This window comes from Rhinopithecus roxellana, chromosome 7 (genome assembly GCF_007565055.1).
Source record: "Rhinopithecus roxellana isolate Shanxi Qingling chromosome 7, ASM756505v1, whole genome shotgun sequence".
Taxonomy (NCBI): Eukaryota; Metazoa; Chordata; class Mammalia; order Primates; family Cercopithecidae; genus Rhinopithecus; species Rhinopithecus roxellana.
Genome location: NC_044555.1, coordinates 98,109,206 through 98,132,370, shown reverse-complemented (window position 1 = coordinate 98,132,370; position 23,165 = coordinate 98,109,206). Strand labels below are relative to the sequence as shown.

General features: G+C 43.4%; 1 protein-coding gene across 1 annotated transcript in view; it reads right to left on the bottom strand.

Annotated features, from left to right (window-relative positions):
* The window catches only part of PAK3 (p21 (RAC1) activated kinase 3), a 132,685-nt gene extending 123,274 nt beyond the window's left edge, over positions 1-9,411 (bottom strand). Inside the window, exons 1-6 of the mRNA XM_030934462.1 lie at positions 9,205-9,411; positions 8,883-9,077; positions 8,156-8,222; positions 7,928-8,037; positions 6,905-7,078; positions 2,323-2,473 (exon numbers count right to left, since the gene is read on the bottom strand). The gene's annotated coding sequence lies outside the window, so the exon portion shown is untranslated. The remainder of the gene's footprint in view (positions 1-2,322; positions 2,474-6,904; positions 7,079-7,927; positions 8,038-8,155; positions 8,223-8,882; positions 9,078-9,204) is intronic.
* Positions 9,412-23,165: the final 13,754 nt, after the last annotated feature.

The window sequence follows — 23,165 nt, the reverse complement described above, 5'->3', positions numbered from 1 at the left end:
TAACTCTAAGTGTAAAAGTGCGAGTGGGTGAGATGGTGCTTATGGTGTAAGAAAATATAAACGTGGATATATGAGCATGTATGCATGTTTGTGTCCCTGTGATGAGTTTGTGACTATGAGAAAGAAACAGTGATGATATCAATGCAAGTACACTAGAGAGTATGAAATTGAGTATATGAAGGGCTGTGAGTATAAGAAACAGTTGGAGTGTGTGCAGGGGGAATGTCAATGTATTATTTGTGTATAGAGTATATATGACTATAAAGGAATTTGGGCAGGCAAAGGTGATTGTATCCTCTGTGTGAATAAAAGTGTGAAAGTGTATGACTGTGAGTGTGTGAGAATGTAATATTAATAGCATAAAGGTGTGAGTGGCTATGAACATGAGGGTGGGATGTATGGTGTGTTGTGTGCATCAATATGAAAATGTGAATATGTGAATGTGAGTTTGTGGCAGTGTGAATGTACCTGAATGTAGCATGTATGTAAATATGATTGTGTGTGAGGGTGAGGGATAAGAGTGATCATCATTTTGAATAACTCCAGTATGAAAAGTGAGTGAGCCCAGGGGATAATGTGACTGTGTGAATGTACAAGAGTACAAGAATGTGCTTGTGAGTATGTATGTGTGTGTGCATGAATTAAAGATACCAAAATAACTTTGGATACTGGGTAACTCTCTCCAGGAAGTCTCTTTCTTCCCAAAGCCACAGCATGTCTTCTGTTACAGGCAAGTTACTTAGCTTCTCTCAACCTCTGTCTCCTCCTTGGTAATACAGTGATGATGATAATACCTAACTTCAGCTAGTATCACTTGTATAATCAGAAACAGCAATAACTATTAGAAAAAAAAAAAACAAAACCTACTTTGCAAGATTACCATAGGAACAAATGGTATCATGCCAGTAAAGTGCCTAGCACAGAGCTGGCAACAGTAGACAATAAATAAAAGTTATTATTGCATCTGTCACAGAACACCAAGGAGCAATTCAGGGGCTTCTCATTTTAGTCAGTCCTAGTTACCTTCTGTCTGTCAAGGTCTAAAGAGGATCCCCTACCAGAACATCGCTAGAAAGTTGAATGCATCAGTATCAACAAGGCTGTAATTTCATACCTTCAATTCCATGGCTGAAACTCTGGAGCTTCCCTTTCATAAGAAGGCATCACAGAAACACCTGCCGCTGAGCTGCAGTTTTACCTTGTCTATAGGCCTATTGTATGTTCAGTGTGAAAGGGAACTACATTGCTTATTCCTTGCTTGTTTTTTTAGTTTGTGTTTCTGGTTGTTTTTTTAAAAACATTTAGTTGGTTGTTTTTTTGATTTGGGTAGTAGGAGAGATGCCTCAGCAACTGATAGACAGACAGAAGACCAGACGGAGGGACAGCAAGCTACAAGCAGGTAGCTGGACTGCAGGGAACAGCAACAGAGGCCAGATGGAGAAGCTGACAGAAGAAGTTATAATGCATGCCTGAAAGGCAGACAAAGAGACAGATGGATGATCGGAGAGACAGGCCATGAAACCTGAAAGAAATGCAGAGGAAGAGAGAGAGGCCCAACTTGCAAAGCTGCTGGGCTGCTGGGGAACTGCTGAGCCCTTTTAAGGGAGTCTAGAGATCTGTAAGATCTAGTCCCTGCCCTCGAAGAGCTTACAATCTAGTTTTCTTGGTAAGATGAATACTCCAGAAACCATGCAAGAATTATTGAAGGCAGTAGGGCAGCAAGTGCTACACTGCACGCTACAGACTCAAATGCTGTTGGAGACCTGGTGGAGAAGTGCATCCTGGTTGGGTGGGAAAGCAGAGGGAAGGTTCGGGAAGGTTTAAGCTAAGCCTGACAGGCCCAGAAGCAGGGATGGAAGGGGTGGGGGTACACTTCAAATAGGAAGGTAAAATTAAGTTCAGGGAGCAGTAGAAATCATAGGAACTTATTGGCAAATTTGCAGCATGTGGCTAAAAAGCTACCCAGGCACCAGGAAAGGAGAAAAGAAAATGACAGCTTGATGGGAAGCATGTCTGTGTTACACTGAAGCTCTTAGATGGTGCTTGACATCTGCAGAGGACTTGGCAATGATTGTTATGTTGTTTCTCCTCCTCACCCCAAAATGTAGGTCAAGGCTGTCATTCCCATATTAGAGATGGGAGGGAGGCAAGAGACTAAAGGCAGCTGTACTGGGCAAAATTCGCCAGAACATAGGGGTCATGCCCTGAAGCCTAGCTCACGAGGTCCAGGCAGAGTCTTTGATATTGGGAGATTTGGTGGAAAAGCAGCATTTGCCTGGATTTGGAGATCCCTAACTCCCTGCCCTGGACTCCATTACTCACCTCACACCGCCACCGCTGCAGGACTTCAGCACAGGTGGGCACTGCCCATGAGAAGGGTCCAGGCTGGCTTCAGCTCCTACAGACTCAGTGCTGGGCACACCAGCTGCCACAAGATGCAAGGACTCAGCTGCTCTTTCTTGGGGGAAACCTGCTGAGAGAAGCATTGTAGGGGAGAGGGAACCTCTTTCCCCAACTGCTACTGCTCCCTCATCCAACCCCCACCAAACACCACACACACACACACACACACACACACACACACACACACACACACACACTCCCTCTCTCTTTCTCAATCTCTCTGGTGAATTTCAGAAAATCCCTTAAGAAAGCTAGAAAATCAGAGCGCTAAGAAGTGTAAAAAGGCATTGTTACATAGGATTACAGAAAGGGCACAGAAGTGGGAGTCAGGAGATGGGAGTTACAAGCTGAGAATTGCTATTAGTCACCTCATCATTCTGGGCCTGCTTGGTATCAAGTGAAAAGGCCTGCCTTAGTTGCCTTGGATAAGTGTTGGGAGAACTAAATCAAATAAAACAGATGTGAAATATTTACATAATTTGCATAATTATGGAGCAATATGTATAATCACAGGAGGTGGTAGAGCCCAGTGGACAAAAGGAAACAGAGACAATGGCCAATGCAGGTTGGCTCCATGAATATGTGAGCTTCCTGATGTTGTGGCACTGAATTCAGTTCAGTTCAGTTCAGTTCAGTTCATCCCTCAACTCTAAGTCTCCACCTCCATTTCCATTCCCCTTTTCACTAACCTTTCACTGGGGAATGGTAAAAAAAAGTCTGTCTGCCAGGCAACAACATTCTGAGGTCTCCTAACTTGCTACCATCTCACAGGTGCTGAAGGTCACAGCCTCTGATCCTAATTGGAGCTCCCCTCTACCTTCTCCTATCTCCACCAGGTAAGTCTTCCACTGTCCTCCCCAGGTTTCTTAGGGTGAATATACACTGTTTACTGTTGTTGTTTGGTGATAATTTACCCTATTTTTCCCACAGAGGTTTCCATGTCTAACCATGAAGGAGACTGAGTCTCTTTGAACCCTCCCTTTCTGCCTTTTCCCACAATCATTTGAGCCTCTCAAGAGAGAGGCTGATCTTCTCTGTAGAACCTCAAGCTCTGCAATCCTTCCTACTCTGCTTTCCTTTCCCCTTCCCCCAGTGGTGTTTGTCCTCAAAGAAAAGCAGAAACTACATGCTGATACTCAAGGAGGCATGATTCAGGCTAGCACCTATTTATTAGAGACCAGAATGAACAGGGTCCTAATCCAAAGAGATGGCTAGATGGTTATCTAAACACGGAGACTGCAAAATTGAAGCCTTAGGGAGCCAAGAAAAGCCCCCATGATCTCCAATTCCCCCTTCTGGAAAAAAAAGTCCAAGCCATACTCTTGGTCTGCCTCTTGCTCTTGGGCAAGACTCCAGAGCATATCTGTCCCCCAGCATCCCTGGCATTCCATGTGTGCTTCCCACATGCACACTCCAAGCAGCCTTTCCAAATCCCACCCACTGCACCACTGAATGGTGTACTCGCCCCCTCCCTCCCTACGTGAGCTCACCCTGCAAGATCTCACCCTGCAAGAGGGTGGGGTGAGGGGGAGAGGAGTGAGAGCTGCCAAAGCTCCAGAGAGAGGTAGGGCTCAAGGAGGGCACAGGAAGAATGGCCTCAAGAAGCCCCCTGCCCATCTCTGGGGATGAGAGCTGACAGCAGAGGTAGCATCCACCCATTGGGGTGGGAAACAATACTAAAGGATGTAAGAGGAGGACACACCCCCAACCTGTACTACCAAGAATCTCCATGTTTTTGAGCAAGATCAAGGCTTTCCTGAAGCCTACCTCCACCTCTCCCCAGCCCCAATTGTAGCACCACTTTTTAACTCCATGGTGGCCTGCCTTTATTTCACCACTTGCTCAAGTCAGTGCAGAATCAACTGACAGGACACAGTATTCCACCTGGTAGCCACACTCCTCTCACCTGCCTGGGGGTGTGTTGTGTTGAGAGTAGGGCAAGGGGAGATGTGTGAGCACATGTGCATACTTGGTCATGTATATCTGTGCAGTTCCCTGTACCATGTTGTATGTCTGTGTATGTGTGCTGTGTCATATCTACCATGATATGTATGTATTGAGTCTGCATAATACTGTGTGTGTGTACAGTGTCCTGTTAATATCACGTTGTATACATGATCATGTCAATAAGCTACTGTGTGAGTGCTATGTGTCTGTACTGTGTTGCATGTGAATTGCATCTCTTCCATCCTTTGTGTATGTGCAATGTGTCTAATTCGTATTGTGTCATATCTCTATGCCATGCTGTGTGTCTGCATAGTGTTGTGGGCATTGTGTGCCTCTATCATGTTGTATGTGTATACTGTCTTGTTGTGCACCTATGACTCAGCCTCCTGTTGGAGACTAAGGTAGAAATCAGTGCACGCATCTTGCACGTACCCAACACCCATCACCAACACAACTCCACCCCCAGCCACCTTGCTGCATTCCAACTTCCTGCCAGAATCCCTGTCTGGGGACTAGGGCTGCCATCTTGGTGGTGGGGTTAGGTGGAAGCTACGGACAACTACTCTCTCTACCATAGAGCCTTCCCATGCCAAGTGTCTTGCTCAGCACCAAAGATGTCTAGGAAAGGAAGTTTGGAACCTTTTTCAGGCCCAAAGGAAACAGCACTGGGGAGGAAGTTATGGGGAGCTGACTCCCTCTGTAAACCCCCAGCCCCATCCATATATGCAAGGAGAAGGACTTGCAGGAAATGGTGGCTGGCTAAGTTTCTCTGTCAGGCTGGTTGGAAGGACTGGGAGCCTTCTCCACAGGGAGTAACCACTGCACAAGGGCACTGGCAATCAGGCTGGGCCCTGAGATGCAGGGGGAGCTCTTAAAATTGTTCCCATTGAGGTCACTAGAGGGCACTATTGTGCTGATTGCTAAGGATAGTGTTTCTTTTAGGGTGCTGAATTCCACAAAGTGCCTGGGGCTCAGAGGGAGATGCAGGAAGGAAAAGGTTATATGCCCTAGGCCAGGCCTTTCCTTCACCTTCATACCAAGACTTTCTGTTTTGAGATTGAGTTAGGGAGTAAGGGCCACTAGTGAATATATGCCACCCACCCATCCCCTCAGGTCTGTGAGACCCCCACACACAGAATCTTTCAGGGGCTTGGTTATAGGGTCCCTAGCAGATTATTAACTTGGACTTCTCTTTTCCCTCCTGTTCCCCATTCACATGAAGTAAAAGCCAAGCCACACTGTTGAAAGAGATGAAATATATGTGGTTGTGGGGTTGTTTTGTATTGTTTTCCCCAAAACTGGAGGGCATACAAAAAAGAAGGGGTAATTTTTCTGACAAGGAAAGAAGAGGGCTATACTTTAGTGGACCTGTCTTCATTGCCAAGAATAAATGGACCACCCTATAGAACAACTAGTGCCAACTTCATCGTTTGAAAGACAAGGAAACTGAGGCCTAGAGAGGGGCAAACACACTGTCTGGGACCCCTAAACACAACAGGGGTCCCAAACTGTCACTGTCTGGGACAGTGTGTTTGGGAGTCCCAGACCAGACCCTACCCCTCCAGAACACTTGACTTCTAACTCTCAGGGTTCATTCCACCCCAGTTCCTGGTCCTTTGGCCCCTATAAATCTTCACTCTCCAAATTCAGCCCCTTCCAACCTCAGAGAAAAACTCTGGCCTCCCTCTCCACCATGTGGGTTCCAAGGTCATCCTATTCCATCTCAGCTATCAGGCCTCTCTGTGACCACACCTTTCTAATGATTTCCTTTTCCCACCAGTAAATTGTTACTCTCTTTCCAGTTTTCAAAGTCCATCTCCCCATTATGTTTCCCAGACTCAGACCCAGCTGTAGCTGCACCGTTTTGCTCCTCATTGCATCCCCTGGGTTTAGCACAGATTGCTCCAACCTGCAGATAATTGACCGAATGTGGAACTCAGACACAGATCTATTGCACTGATTAACATTTCCAATTAAACTCCTGGTTAGGCTGTGTGTATTAGTGACTCAAATAATCACCGCACATGTAAATGTAAATGCCTTCCAAAGCCACGGAGCGCGGTAGGAAGCGACGCATATCTGGGAGGAAATGGCAACAGACTGCCAGACCCGGAGGTTCATTTGGTTCTCCGGTAACCCTAAATGAGATTTTAAATGTGTGGCTGTTAGTTGATCCGAGGCTTAAGCATCACACCTGAAATGGAGGATTCGGGTTCTGCGCGTCGCTGCAGGCCCTTTTCCGCCCCCTGCTGGAGAAGCTGTGTAGTGCCGAGTTGGCAGACGAGTCCACCCCAGGCCCTGCAGAGGGAAACGCCTAGACCCCGGCAGGTGGGGGTGAGAGTGGGGGACGCATAGCGGAGGCTTAAGTTATGCCCCAGATGCCTAGACTGCTGCACTTTCCTTCCGAAGTAAAGGTTTTACACAGTTCCCTGCGCTCACAGGGTCCCCAGGGATCCTGAGAAGGAGGGCTTTTTTTTTTTTTTTTTTTTTTTTTTTTTGGAGCAAGGGTCCCAGACCAGGCCCCAGCCCACCCATGTAAAAGCAGTCAACCTACCTGTCTAGGCCAGATTGATGGCGCCTCCACTTCCCTTTGGGACACTGTCCTTCCCGACTCCCCTCTCCTTACCCAGGAAGAAAGAGCCAGTTGTTGAGGCTGCTGCTCATTGAGTTTCTTGTTCTCTTGGTTAAAGCTACTGGTTCCTGAAGATGAGTTGCATGGGTGGGGATGCTGTTGATTTTAAATATCTAGAATCATCCTTCTAATTCTTGGCTGAGCTACAGCTGCCTCAGCCACCAAAGTTTCCTATCCCACCAGAGAATTCAGGGGTTTTGGGTTCTTGGTAAGACCATGACTTTTCTTCTCTCTCTCTCTAGTTTGCTCCTGCCTTCCTGCCTACTCCATCTGATCTGTAGATCTGATTTTTCTTTTTTTCGGCCTTGGCCACCTTCTTTAACCTTAATTTAGTAGCTTAGTCTCTGAACACAAATAGCAAAGTCTCTGATGTCAGCACCTCCCCATCCCTGCAGTTCTTATTTCTCGTTTCCCTCACCTGGTATATCCACTACTCGCCCTCTCCCAAGACCTCAGCAAACTTGTTTGCTCTATATACCATTTCCACCTCTGACCAGAAAAATCTACAACCTGTGGGAATCGTTAACTAGTCAGAATGTCCCTAGGGTCCTGTGTCCCCTAGCTTATAACCCTATTGCATGTGAACCTCCTTTTCCTGTCAGGTCTCTCCTACAAGGCCCACGTGCCTGTCCGGAGGCTTGCAGGGTCAGTTCCTTGACATTCTAAGGTCTCTCTGACCTCAGGATTCTCGGCTGTCAGCTCTTGACCAGGCTACCTCCTAGTCTCTTCCCATTTTGCTTGTTGCATGAGCTGGGGGATATGACACTTGTATCCAGAAACAGAGGCTTACAAATGGCTCTCTTTCCAAGCCTCCGCCTGTTAGTCATTTATTACCATATCAAGCCTCTTTGCCCAAAGTTGCCCCTGATTGGAGGCCTCAAGTACCAAATCACAGATCTTGCCCAATTAAAATTTTGCAAATGGCCCAGTGAAAACCGCACTGACCTTTACACCTCGCTCATCCCAGAACAGGGCCACGGTGTTGTCACCAACAGGAATGGACCTCCTTCTGTTCCAATACCTCAGACAGCCATACACTTGGCCTGGATTTGAGTCTGCAAAACCATGAGGGGAGCAAGACTAACATGGCTAAAGGCTTCCCTGCTGAAAGCCGTTTTTTAAAAATAGCACTGCAACCGCCCCCATCATGCTTCCCAAAGCCAAGCCACTCACCCTTCTCTCCTTCGCTTCTACAGACCGACAGCCCAGAACCCTCAAGTCTAGAATCTGGAACTGGATTCTGAAAGGTGGGACCAAAAAAAAAAAAAAAAAAAAAAAAAAAACAAGTGGGGCCTCTATCTCTCTCCTTGCCTGAATCCCCCTCTTCCCACCATCCCCCACCCCACCCCACGCCTTAACCACCACCTAGGGAAGGGAAACTTGCCAGAGCAAGAATCTAAAATGTTCGGTTCACCCAAAAGTGCGGCAATAATCTTGCCAGAGCCAGTTCACAAACTGAGGGCAATGTCCCCCAGCGAGCTAAGGGGAACAGGGGAGAAGGAGAGGCAGTGGACCCAATGACACTGCTCCCCAGACAAAGACAGGGCCAATCCAGGGACCCCGAGCTTTCTGGGGACGTTATTGCATCATTCCAATCCCCACAGGAGAAGAAAAGAGTCCCCCTGTTATTACCATCTCCCCACCAAAAAAGGGGAGGGGGATAGAGAAAAATAAAAGAAAGAGGGGAAGGCACCCATTTAAGAAAATCGTCACTTTTTCTCTTTTCTCGTGTGTGTGTGTGTGTGTGTGTGTGTGTGTGTGTGTGTGTGTGTGTGTGTAGGGGGGGGTTCTGCCCTGGACTTGGCCAGACCATGGCCACACCCCCTCCCCTTCTCTAGGGAACTGCTGTCACAGCTACCGGGGCTGGGTAGGGGGGCGGGGGGCGAAAGGGAAGACTTACAGGCTGACGTAGCTTTCAAGGCGGGTTTTGCCTCAAGTGGCCCAGGCCCCAGTAAACGAGTCTAGGGTTTGACCAAGCGAAGGAGCCCCGGCCCTCTGGGAACGGCCCTGACACACCCACTTGTCCGCGAACCGGGATTAAGCAAACTGCTCGCTTGGTCTCAGGGCTCCGGGGAGCCACGTAGGAGACTCGAGGCTGGGGCACAAACAAGACAGGAGGGGGGTCCGGAAAGGCAGAACATCTGCCCAGCAGCCTTAAAGCATCATCCAACAGCCACCCCCTCCCCCGCGCTAGCCCGGGTGCAGTTAGTCGCGGGATTTACCTGCCACGGATCCTGCCACCCCGTCAAGACCTTTCCTCTACCTCCGAGAGCTCCAGCTGGCGGGGCTGGGGAGCCGCAGCCCCGCGGCCGAAGCCGCAGCCCCGGGCCCAGCCCGCTCCCCCTGGCTTTTCTCCCGCCCCCGCACACTGGCTCGAGGCGGGGAAAAACTGCAGCCCCCAGTGCGAGATCCCAGACGGTTAGCTGGCACAGCTGCCCGCCCGCGGTAGAGCCCCTGCTCGGCAACCGCTCCCTAGCCGTTCTCTGCTATGACGTCACCCGAGCTCTGCACCTTACCTAGGCCAATCAGATGGTGAGCATAAAACTAAAATCGCCCTGAGTGGGCTACTGGGGACCAATCTTTTGTTTCCAGGCAGGAAGCGCCTGGGAGGGGGAAAAAACTGAAGGGGAGGGAACATGGAGAGGGAAAGGGAGAAGAGATGGAAACTTCTACACTGTCAGGGTTGTCTAGACAGAGGTGGGGCCATCCAAAAAGAGGGGCACCTGACAGGATGGAGAGGAGGGGAGAGTTCATTATCTTCCTTAATTGCTCCCCTCAGGAAAATTGAGATTGCAGATGAATTTTCAGGGGACGAAATCTGTCCAGCTACACGGGCACGCTTTATTCGGGGGAAAAAATTGTTTCGATTTGGGACACCACCTGTCAGCCAGGCAGGTTAAACTGATGGAATCTCTAAAATACACAGAAAACTAAGAGAGGCAGATGTGGCAGTGGAATTCAAAGAGATGGCAATCTAGATCGGGAAACTACTTTTTTGCATACGAAGTACGCACATTCCAAAAAGCACGGAATTATACAAAAAATAAAAATAACTCTACTTCAAATGGAGTTTAAATGTGATTCTCTATGTCCATCCTTTCCCTTAAACCTTCAAAGCTTTCTCTTGTCTTTAGGAAACGGTTCAAATTTTTGCAGATGTCCAAAGCTTTCTAAAATCTAACTCCAAAAATAATCTCTTGCTACTCCAAAATCCATACTCCCCATGATTTGGCTAGGTTATGTAAATTATGGTGAATTCCAGCAAGAAGACAGTAAGCTGCCATAAAAAGTCAAATAATACAAAACAATAAGGACATTCAAATTGTAATGATGCAAAATATGCCTACAGAAAACGATCAGAAGAGGACATAAAATTGTAATAGTTGGGTTAAACTAGTAGTATTATAAGTAACTTTTTCTTTCTACTTTCAAATTTATTTTTATAAAGATAAATATATCCTCACATACTTAAATGACCAAAATAGATCGTGACCCTTCCAAGTGAGCTTTTATTCAATTTTCTCTACACTGTGTAACATCCAGCAATAATTTCTCCATAATGCCAACAAAATAGGTTCCAAGAACAAGAGTGAACTAATATATCTGCCCAGGTCCTTTTAGTAAAAGTCGTACAAAAGAGCTACAGATGACCAGACGCGGTGCCTCATGCCTCTAATCCCAGCACTTTGGGAAGCCCAGGCGGGTGGATCACCTGAGGTCAGGAGTTCAAGACCAGTCTGACCAATATGATGAAACCCTGTCTCTACTAAAAATACAAAAATTAATGGGGCGTGGTGGCATGCGCCTGTAATCCCAGCTACTCGGGAGGCTGAGACAGGAGAATCGCTTGAACCCAGGAGGCGGAGGTTGCAGCGAGCCGAGATCCCGCCACTGCACTCCAGTCTGAACAAGAGCAAAAAGAGCTACAGATTCGCCAGACATAACATCTCAGCATCTCAGGCAGTTGAAGAATGGGATGCCTCTTTTGGACTAATTCATTTTAAATTGTGATGATATAGGGAATTGAGAAAAACAACAATGATCCACTCTATGGCAAAACAAGAAAGAGGGAGGCAAAGACTAAGTAAACTATGTAATCCAGACTATTTTGAGGGTCACTTTGCATTTTATTTTCCTAAATTCAAAATGTATGTATTAATGCATATATGAGTATTACATTAACATTGTAGAAAGTGGTAGAGCTGGGATTTATATCTAAATGAGTCCAATGTCCATGCTTTTTCTAATATGATACAGTTTACTACTGCTAAGAATTAAATGTGGTATTACTGGTTTTGTTAAAATACATACTTGCTGTAAAAGAAACAGACTATGTAAGACTGGCATTTTTAAAAAATCAGGCATTTTTAAAAATAGCTTTTTTGGTGTGGTGGTTGTCTTTAATGCAAAAATATCCAACACCCTCACGCTCAAATCCTTGATTAATAGGTTGGAATCAGGATGGTTCTGACTCCAGTGATTTTACAGATATCTTTTTAATTAACTTTGGAGTTAAAAAAATAAGCAACCGGCCGGGCGCGGTGGCTCAAGCCTGTAATCCCAGCACTTTGGGAAGCCGAGACGGGAGGATCATGAGGTCAGAACATCGAAACCATCCTGGTTAACACAGTGAAACCCCGTCTCTACTGAAAAATACAAAAAACTAGCCGGGCGAGGTGGTGGGCGCCTGTAGTCCCAGCTACTCAGGAGGCTGAGGCAGGAGAATGGCGTAAACCCAGGAGGCGGAGCTTGCAGTGAGCTGAGATCCGGCCACTGCACTCCAGCCTGGGCGACAGAGCGAGACTCTGTCTCAATAAAAAAAAAAAAAAAAAAAAAAAAAAAAAAAAAAAAAGCAACCACATCCCATTGATTTTTTTTTTTTTTTTTTTTTTTTTGCACCATGGTAAAAATAATCTTAAAAAATCACAAATCAAAATGAATGTAATTTATTCAATGTTAACATCTCTGATTTGTAAAATGCATTTATTTGGGTCAAACAAGACCCTTTTTTAAGAAATGGAAAAATATAACTGGATTTTCCTGGCTAATGATTTAACTTGGGTCTTCTAGGCTATTGATTTAAATTGTAATTAGAAGGTATTCGATTTCACTCTAATCCTCCCATATACCTCAGCTATAACTCAGAGCTATTTATGCAGTCACCACACATGGTTATTTAAACGTTTCATGGGTATATTTCTTCTCTCCCTAGTGATTATAGAAAGTAGTATGTGGACAAAATCCTATTAGGTGATTGACAAATTAAAGCATAGTAATGTCATAGAAAGAGGACTGGACTTAAGACCCAAGCCTAGGGTCTTCCTGTGAAAGGGTGATAACCTATATTATTCTTGATACAAGAAAGCAGTCTTTACTGTCAACATGGTTTGTTCTCCAAGAATATAGGGCAACTGCATGAGAGATCTCAGGGAAGGGATTCTAATCTGAAATATCTTAAAGATTTTATCTGTGTAATTTTTCCCACTCAACTCACCATTTTTACCACCCAACTCACTGTTCTCTTGCTTGGGAGTTCTTTGATTTAAGGGTATTACAACACTACCATCATAACCACTTGGCATGTGTATCCTACTTCTCAGGTTACAAACCACTTTTGTATCTTCCCATTTGATCCTCACAACAACCATAACAGTTTACTATGGCAATTATTATGATCTGCATTTCCTAGATGAGAGAATGGAGACACGGGGGTTTGAAGTTACCTGTCCAATGCTTCACAGAGATGGTCCTGGAAACCAGGTCTCCAACTCTCAGTTCTATGTTTGTTCTGCCACCCTATATGGCCACTTGAGTTGTATTTCTTCTCTGGGTCTCACCAATCCAACTAGCCCCTTGATTCACATGAGAAGTGAGAAGTGCTGGGATGGGGCTTGTAACAACAGAAGTAAACTGAAATGAGTATCTTCAAACATTTCAGCCCAGTCCTGCATAAAAGGAACATTGCTCACTCTCATATACAATTGATGGGAGTGTAAATGGCACAACCTTTTGGGAGCACAAGTGGGTAATACTTATGAAATTTTAAAATGCATATGCCACTTGACCCAGCAATTCCAACTCAAGGAATTTGATTATGAATATATTCATAAAAACATGTCAAGAAATGTTGAAATATGTTATGCTGAATATTATGTAAGAATGAAAAATAATACATAAAAGGTAGCCTAAATGTCTCTCAGTAAGGGAATTGTTTTTTTAGCCACTTTGTCAAATATGATTGCCGTGTAAAAAGCTATACATATTTAATGTATATAACTCTAAGAGTTTGGGAATAAGTATACACCTGTGAAACTATCACCACCATCCAAGCCATGGACATATCTATCAACTCCCAAAGTTTTCTCCTGCCCAAGTAAGGGAATCATTAAATAAATTATGTGGTAGATACATATTTTGAACTGTTATGCATCAGCTTAAAAAATCAAGTATAGGCCGGGCGCGGTGGCTCAAGCCTGTAATCCCAGCACTTTGGGAGGCCGAGACGGGCGGATCACGAGGTCAGGAGATCGAGACCATCCTGGTCTACACGGTGAAACCCCGTCTCTACTAAAAAATACAAAAAACAAGCCGGGCGAGATGGCGGGCGCCTGTAGTCCCAGCTACTCGGGAGGCTGAGGCAGGAGAATGGCATGAACCCGGGAGGCGGAGGTTGCAGTGAGCTGAGATCCGGCCACTGCACTCCAGCCTGGGCGACAGAGCGAGACTCCGTCTCAAAAAAAAAAAAAAAAAAAAAAAAAAAAAAAAAAAAAAAATCAAGTATATAAACCCCTATGTACTGAAATAGTAACACTCCTTGACCCATTCTTGAGTGAAAAAATGCAGAACAGCATGTGTATTATGATTTTATTTTTGTTTAAAAAATTGGATGTACATGTGTGTTTTAACTGCTAAAGGGGACACTCTGGGAATAAAAGAGGGTAGGAAAGACATGTGGATATGTGTATATGATGGGGGACATTAACTCTTTTCTTTAAATACTTCTGTGTTGTTTGTATGTTTTTACAATAAGCATATACTATATTTTACTTGTAAGAAACATCATTAAAAGGGGAAATAGGAAATACAGTCTTATTTTGGTTAAGACGAAAGCAAGCAAACTACGCCTGCTATCCTGAAAGAGGTCTGAATGCCAAGTCAATGATTCAGGTGTAGCAATCAAGGCTATGGTGTGCCAGACTGAGCTGAGCCATACCTGGGCAGGCACTGAATGCAAGGCAGTAATGAATAACCCACTGGGCAAAAGCAACCCAGATTTCCTTGCTCCCTTCCCATCCTTGCCTCAAGTCCTACAACCAGAAGTTGCTCCCAGTAGTGGACTCTGGGTCTGTGTGGTTCTCAGTCTTCACATCTTTTGCTACAGCAGCTGCACTAAAAAAAAAAAAAAAAAAAAAAAAAAAGTCCCCACTCTTTCTCTGAATACAAAAGAACTTGGGGTTTGGCAGCTGATGCACAGCATTGGCTAGGAGTACAGTGCCTACTCCTCCTTCACTCAGGGCCGCTCACTACAGCCTGTTGCCATTACTGCAGTCTGGTACAATGGAGCCCCTTCCTGCCTGCCTCCCCATGTCCATCACTGGGGTCTCAAGTTCTTCTGTGGCAGGCAGCATTGTAGGTTACCTGATGGGCAAAGAGCAAGGAGCATCAGAGATGCCAAGAGGTCTTGTCCTAGGTCTCTGAAAAATCAGAGGTAAGGGAAAGAGGAAAGCCCATGGCTGGGAAATTATCATTCTCTTGGGTCTTCAGAGTTCTTTCCTGGAAATCAGGAAACCTAGGTTCTATTCCAGCCTCTGGAGAGGAAATCCTGAACAAGACTCAAATTTTGCTGGGCACTAGTTTTCTCCTTCGTCGAACCCGCCTTGCCTATCTCCTTGGATTGTTGTATGGATACAAACAGCTAATGGAACAAAAGCAGATTTAGCAGATTTTTGAGCTATACATCTCCTTAACAGACTTGATGAGTCGCATTTACATATGCTCCCTAAATGGTGGCAGCTTGGGAATGAAGGATTTCTCCTGACCTTCTTTCACTACAATTATCCCCCGTTAGAGACCTGCCCTGTAGAACTTATGAGCTTTCTGAAGCCCCCAGCTTTTGCCCTCTTCCCTTCCACCAGGGAGTTAGTGAAGGAAAAACAGAAGACAATTAAATCCAGGTGGCTCTGGGTGAATTAATATGAGAATTAGAAAGTTCCTCTCCTCTGACTTGGTTTTAATTAGCCCTGCTTCCACCATGGTCCTACATATCAAACCACATTGTTTAATTGAGCTGATGCTCTGTTTGATTTTTCTCCCAAGTGGATCACATTATATATTCCTTCCTTACGTGATCCCAATCACTGCACTACTGGAACCTAAGTCCAACCTGCAGAGTGAACTGAATTTGGAAAGTTGGTTTCATTGCTCTCCCCATTTTACCAAGAAGAAAAAAGAGAAGGAGAAAGTAGAGAACAAAATCTAGGGGATAAAGAATGAAGGAGGTAAATAGAAAACCAAGTCTTATTTATTTTTATTTTTTTTGGACCGGCTGGACTATGATGTCATGTTTTCCAGCTCACCTGTGATTGGCTGCTCAGTTCAGCATCTGCTGAGAGCTAAAGGCTGATTATTTGCCGGAGATACAGACCTTTCAGGGAAGCTTTGAATCATTGCTGGTTGTCGTGACAACCTGGGCAGTGTCTGCTCCTGATAACCACATAATGAGGTTGTCAGGAACAGAAGTGCCCCCATCCCCACTCCCAACTATCTGAAATGGTGAGCAATAGAACATTTCTCTCAGGAGGCAAAGGGAAAACAAATCACCAAAAGGCAAATGGTGGAGATCCTCTCAGAAAATTTATGTCAGCCAAATCCTGGAAATAATCTTGAAGAGTTCCATACCTACCCTCTCCAGGTCCCTCTTGAACCCATGTATCCACTATAATTCAGAGACGTGAGGAACAGGTGGTGAAGGGGTGAGGAATCTCTGCAACTCTCCAGTAAAGCTGAATAGAGGGAGGTGTGAGTAGAATGCCAAATTGACTAAGGCAAGGCACATTACCTCTCTTCAAAGGGCATCATCATGGGCATGGTCCGGGGAAAGGAGGGCTATGTGTCAAAGATGGCAGGGCATGGCCAAACCCAGTCACCAAAGCCCTACAAAAAGAGAGATCGAAGGAGATTGCTTGTGGGCTTTTCTGCTTCCAACTTTCATTTCCCTGGAGGTAAAAACATCACTCTATATTCTCGTGGGCTCCAGATATTCTTGAGAGGGAATATCAGTGGCGTCTTTGTGATACATTGGAAATTCCTAGGACAGACTTATTCAGCTCCTACTAAGTGCAAAACACATATCTAGGTGCTACAGATGCTACATAGGTGAGCCAAACTTGGACCATCTCCTCAAGAAACTTGGAATCTAGTTGGGAAGAGAAAATATACACCCAGGAAACTGTGACACAAGACAGATGTAGTAAGTACTACAAAAGAAGTCTAAATTATTTAATTTCAGAGAGAGGAGAATCACATCCAGATGGTCACACTCCAGCTGTAACTCATCTTTCCAGGGTTTTCTCCCACCATTCCTCCCTTATACCCTGAGGGTCAGCCGTATCAAACTTCCTCTGTTTCCTTGATGTGCCTTGACTTTCATATCTCTGTGCCTTTCCTCCTGCTCTTCCCTCTGCCTACCACAACTTTCTCCCTCCTTTCCCTACCTGGTGATATTTAACACATATTTCGAGATTTTACTCAAATGGCATCTTGTTGATGAACAAACTGGTCTTTTATTTCTAATCCCAAAGGGATCTGTACCTGGTGGATATGGATGTTGACTAATCCACTGATATCACTACTCTACCCAATATTCAAATCTAGAAGCATAAAAGAGAACACTGGGACAACCAATTTTGGGTTATTCATGGAAAAGCATAAAGTCAGACTAATTTAGAAAAGTCTTATTTAGATAATCAACACAAATCGGTTCTCCCATTAAACATCTTTTATAGCTTTCTTATTTTGAAGTAGTTTAAGACTTACAAGAAGTTACAAAAATAGTACAGAGAGTTCCCATTATCCTTCACCAAGTTCCCCCAATATTTTGATATATTATATTGATTTTATTTTGCACAGCCACAGTACATTGACAAATCCCTGGAAACTGACATTAGTAATATGACTACTAACTCAAATACTGACTTTATTCAGACTTGCCTGGTTTTTACATACATTTTTCCATTAACTATTTTACCAACTTGTTTGAAGAGGAGCAACATTATTGATAGTTGATCTGAATGTCAGTATTTTTCTCAGGCTCATCCCTTTCTGAAAAGGATCAAAACCTAAAAGAGTCAAAAGTTGCCCAGAACTGAAAGAGTGGAAGTCAGTTTGAGCTAAGAAAAAGCAGCCCTGCCACTAATCAGGCTGGGAGAATGCACAGATAAAGCCAGTTGCAAAGTTAACAGAAAACACTTTCTCCCAAGGTCACACAGCAGTTGTAAAAGGCCATAACTACCCCGCCTCCTTTGAGTGACTACTCTTTTCTTACCAGTGATGCCTTAAACCTGCTTTGCTACTTTCATTTATTACTGGAGATACTCAGTTGTTAAACTACACAATAAATTTGAGTTTGTGGGACTGTAGTCTTCTCTCTGATAGTCTTTGACTAATTAAGCTTTACCATAACAAATGGCAACCAAGCCAGGATTACCTAGAAAGCTCCTTGAATGATCAGAAGTTAGCCATATTTCCTGGAATCTACCTAGAGGCTCACAGTGTGACTAAAACGGGTATGATATACATAACAGATGTCTAATAAACTCTCACCACATTAATGTGGGATTGTGCTATATCAAATTTAGTGTAACGATACTGGATACAACGACAAAAGCCAGGAGGGGCATTATTACATAGACGTTGAGCATGCAATCTCTGTAATTAAATTGCTGGCCTTCAAATCCCAGATTCACTATTTGATAGTTTGATAACCTTGGACAACTTATTTAGTCCCTCTGAACCTCAGTTTCCTCATCTGTGAAATGAGGGATCCAACAGCACCTTCTTCTTAGGGTAATTGAGAAGGTTAAATATAAATTAAATGCATGTAAAGTGGGAAAGCATTAGAGTAGTGGTTCTCAATTTGGCTGCACAGGGAACCACCTGGTGATTTTTATAAAATGCTAGTGCTTGGCCCCTACCCCTAGACATTCTAACTTAATTGGATAGCATGAATCTGGACACTAGGATTTTTAAAAATCTCCTCAGATTCTGATGTGCAGCAAAGTTTGGGAACCACTGTATTAGGGATTTCATTACTTAAGGACTATTTTTCTTCCACAGGCTTGTGGTTATTCTCTCCTGATCTCTCTCAGTGTCTGATGTCTCTGAGTGTCTGAAGAAGGTCAGGAAGTGGAATGGGGTGGGGTGGGGGGAATTTCTCAAGGAGAAAGCATTAAATTTGATCTTCTTGAAGGCTTTACCCAGGTTTTTTTTTTTTTGCAAGCCCTGTCCTGATTACCAGATGGTTGGTAATCAACATCCCCTTTTTCTTCCATGTCCACAGCAAAATAATGAAGACACTGAATATTTGGGTAAAACTGAAGCTGTATTAATCTTCTCTTCTGTTTTCTCATCCCAAACATAACTCAGTCACACTTCAAATTAAGTGGTCTCAAGTGTGAATTTACAAACAAAGTTAATATGTGCACACAGGATTGGCTGATCATGGAAGATGTGTTTGATAGACGCAGATCTTAATGTGCTGTTGTTTCATATAATTAAGCACCTGTTGCACTTCATAATCAATCCTTTTTGTTGCGATAATGCAAGAACTTCTTACAGTCAATGTTATCTCATATTCACTTAATATGATCACTTGTAGGGGAAGGGCATTTGAAACAGCTTGCCCCTCCTACCCTTTTTAATCATCTAAGAGAATACATTCCCTACTCAATAAATAAATATCAATTAACTGATGAATTGTAAAGGTCAGCAGAACAGAAGTTTACAATATGTTCATAATTATTTTAAAAAGTGGTTCACCACCTCTCTCGCACAGCAAACCCCGCCACACACACACACACACACACAAGCACACACACAGACACACACTTACTTATTCATTCCGGCTGCTAATATGGAAAATTTAACGAATTCTGACATGTGAGGCTAAAGTTTACTGCCAAAAAGGAAAGGTGGCAGGTTGCTAGGCAAATTAATACTATAAACATAGAAAAGTGACAGCCTGCTTAGAGAGTATGCTAACACACATTTTTAAAGCGCCACTCTAAGTGCACTTTGCATTCAAATGACCAATATGCTAATTATAGTCCTTATCTGTTTGTTTGAGGCCTTAAGAGTCTAACCAGCTCAGAGCACAGACCCCAGCCAGCAGTTTGACTGCAGGTTTTTAGAAATAATAACATGGCATTTCTTTAAACATATTTTCAAATTCAAGCTTCTTACAAATCAAGATTGGCCTTTCCCTCATTCAGGGAATTAGTGAGGCTTAACTGTGTTCACTATGGTGCCATCCCCCACAAACCCCTGCTAACAAAGGCTCTGACTTCTACTTGAGCACAGTCTGTTGGGGAAGATTTTCATGGTAATTTGCGGGCTCTGTTTTGAAAGACACGGGGCGTCTTTGTAAATGGGATTCGTAGATGGCAGGGGGTGGGAAGGGTGTATTTTCTCACTAATCCTGAGATTGTCTTTGACCCTTTTTAATTTTCACCACCATGTAAGGCCAGAAAGAACTCTTAACTCAGGTTTTTGTAATTTAAAGCAAACATCCCCTAATTCTGTTCTTAAGAGAGAGGTAAAGAGACAGAACACCATTCTCCCTACACTATGGTTGAAATTATCAGACATCTATCACAACTATATTGGCGGGTAGGGACTGAGGATTTATCATTCTTTCCCCAACCTTAGGTTCTATTTGGATTTGCTTGGGGAGGGTGATGGTGAATGTATCCTGTTTTATTTATATGACACAATCTTCAAATTCCTTACTTTCCCTTATAGATTTGTGGTAAAATCTAAACTGTCTAGAATCCCACAAGCAGCAGCCTCAAAGAATAATTTTTTTTGCTATATTGCACTTTGAAAAAAGTGCCCGCCCCCCCCCACCCCCTGCCCAGTGCACACGCATGTGCACAGGCGCACACACATGTGCACAGGCGCACACACACACAAGGTGACATCACAGTCCTCTCTCTACAGTTTAAGTTAATGATCCACGGACATAACAGGCTTATTCTTAAAAATATTATGAAATTAGTTTTATTGTGTTCTTTTCCTTCCTGTGTTCCAATCTTCCTTTTAAGGACTTCTCCCAGATACCCGAAAACCCGATGAGCTATAGTCACTGCCCGGTTCCTTCCTGTATCCAGAAAGGAGACAATCTGATTGACTTCTTTGCTGTATGGTCTTATCAATTTCATTTATTGCTTCTCTTAGATTCTGTGTATATTAGGAGAACCTTTCTGGAGTGGGCAACAATGCTTGAATCAAAGGAATGAGTTGCAGAGGTGAAAATGTAGACAGCACTGCAGGCGTTTGGGGAATAGATGAAAGAGGAATATTTTGGAGAAGAAAAATTGCAAATCACACTGCTAAAGAGTCCTTCCCCCAACAAGGTTGATTCTGATACCCATGACCTCCAGGGTTCTCAGTCATTCATACTATCTTTTCAGTAATCCACACCATGTTTTCAAAGGCAGACTTCTGCATTCATACTTTAAAGCAAGACTCAACTCCAAGAAGCTTCAAACAAAAATAAGGCTTTGGAGTTAAACAGAAATTTAAAATGCCTAACAGGGCCCCTGATCCTCTGGTTAATTGCAATCTGGCCATATTAGGAGTCAAGGCCAGTCCATGCCTCAGAGCATCTTTCTTTGCTGCCATACATTTTTATGCTTTTTTATTTAAAAGGCTGGAGGTGACAGTGGGGTTGGGGAACAATCTCATGGCTAGTTGAGCCAAGCCCCTGGGATATCCTAGATTTAAAGCAGGCTGGCTAAATTGAAAAACCATTTTTTTCTGGCTTGGGAATTTTGATTGGCTATGATGCATTACTTTAAAAAAAAAAAACTGTCGTGTTTAAACAATCAAATTATCTTATTTTTAAAATGACATCTAAAGCCAACTCAGTACTTTAAGATAAGTTCCACGCTTTCTGCCACCTTTGGAAAGCCTGCTTGTACTAAAAAAATTAAAATACATTTTTATCTCAGGAGATTCTCTCCCCAGACCATTTTGGGTGGACTGAGAGCCCAAAGCTGTTTCTATATCAGCCCAGAGACATGGACTAGGCCATTTACTCAGTAGGTCATTTGTAAAGCTCCTATAAAAAGGAGTAGTCATTTTTCAAATAACTTACTGTACCAAGTCACACGCAAAAAAGGAAGGCACTAAAATGAAACATAAAGCCCCACACATTCCCCTGAGTTGGTGAAGGGATAGTTTCAAAGTTTCTGAATAAGAAAGAAAAATGCATTATAGAAAGACTTGATGGCTGGATGACTCAGCTGTCAGACAAAGTAGTTTAAAACTTCTCTGGTTGTGAAGCATCAACAAACTTGACACCAGAACTTATCAGTTAATCTGCTTAACTAGAAAAAAAAATGGGTGTCATCCATCCACTTCATAGCAAGGGAGGCAGGCCCCAAACTAGCAATGAAGAGAAGTCAACAATATCAAATGCATAGCTTGAGCTAAGGGTGGAATATGAAAATCAATAAGGACGGAAGACACAGAAGATAAGCAACCCATGTTTAAAGCCTCCTCACAATTAGGACTAAACCTTTATAGCCTGTGCTTATTTTGTTTCATTTAATAGTTACTACTTTCCTTAGAAAGCGCAGAGAAAAGAAAATTCATTAAATTCAGTAAATCAATAATCTGTTGAATATATAACACATTCACATAAGAGTGATGTGCCTCTGACCTAATTTCCCTACAAATTAAGTCACATAGACCTGGCCCTTGCCCTCCAGATGCCTACAAAGATAGCTAATACAGGAAGCAATAGAAATGTGTGTGCAAGAAAAATAGGACAAATATTGTATGGCACCCTTTGGATATTCCATGAACACATTTGAATGGATCAGCCAGTCAGTTCTCCAGCGCACTATAGGGTTGTTGAATTTTATATATCAATAAATACAAATGTACGATCAATGTACGATTAATCAGGATGAGTACATCTGCAATCAAAAAGATAAAAATAATTTTGAAACTACTTTTATCCATAGCATGGTTGAAAGAGTTGACTGTCCGTAAACTAAATAAATAAGATCAGTGCTTGCTGGCAAGGCCATGATCACCACTCTCTCTTCAATGCCTAGCAATCTGCCAAACATCGAAATGCATGCAGTATTTGTGAACCAAGTGAAAGACCTGCCGTAGAAAGAAAAGAGTTGGTTCATGCAATGGGGAAAGCATAGAGCAATTGCAGGTACTGCATGAGTGGAGAATCTCTCCCTTGCTTACTATGAAGAGCATAGAGCTGCATCTTCCAGAATGAAACATTCTGAGACAATGTCTTATTTGCAGCAGTAGATCAAAGAGGCCAAGAAATGGCTGAGATGAAAATAGAGGAAGAAGGAAGGACACAAACAAGAATATAATTCATCAGTTGAAATGTTTAGAGCATATTTCAGGTGGCAAAGAAAAAGAGGAAATATTTCACTTAAAGAAGAGGTTAAGGAACAGAGAGGGTTCATATGAATAAAACTGGGAACAGAGAAAGGGAACAAAGTCTAGCCTTGTCATAAGTGAGAGAGGATATGGAATGAATAATGATTTGAACCTCCTCAAGTTGAGCCTTTTTAAAGTCAACTTGCAGACAAATGAATAAACTAATTTAGGAGAGCAGCAAGTCATGAAGGTCTTATTAAAAATAGCCATCAACCAGAATGAGGTAAGGGATTACTTAGGAAATGTGAGCAAACTGAAACCAGTAGCTATGGCATACCAAATCTTATGAAGAAAAAGACTTTCTGTGCTGTATTCTGATTTATGGGAAAGGAAGGTAAAAAGCCGTGACAAGAAACCAAACAGGAAAACCACATTCATTTGGATCTAGCCAACTCAGTTTTATAATAATCCCAGACCTAGGGCAGAATAAACTTACCTTTTGCATTTCAAACAAAAAAACTGTTAGCTAAGCAAATTATTAGTGTTCGTA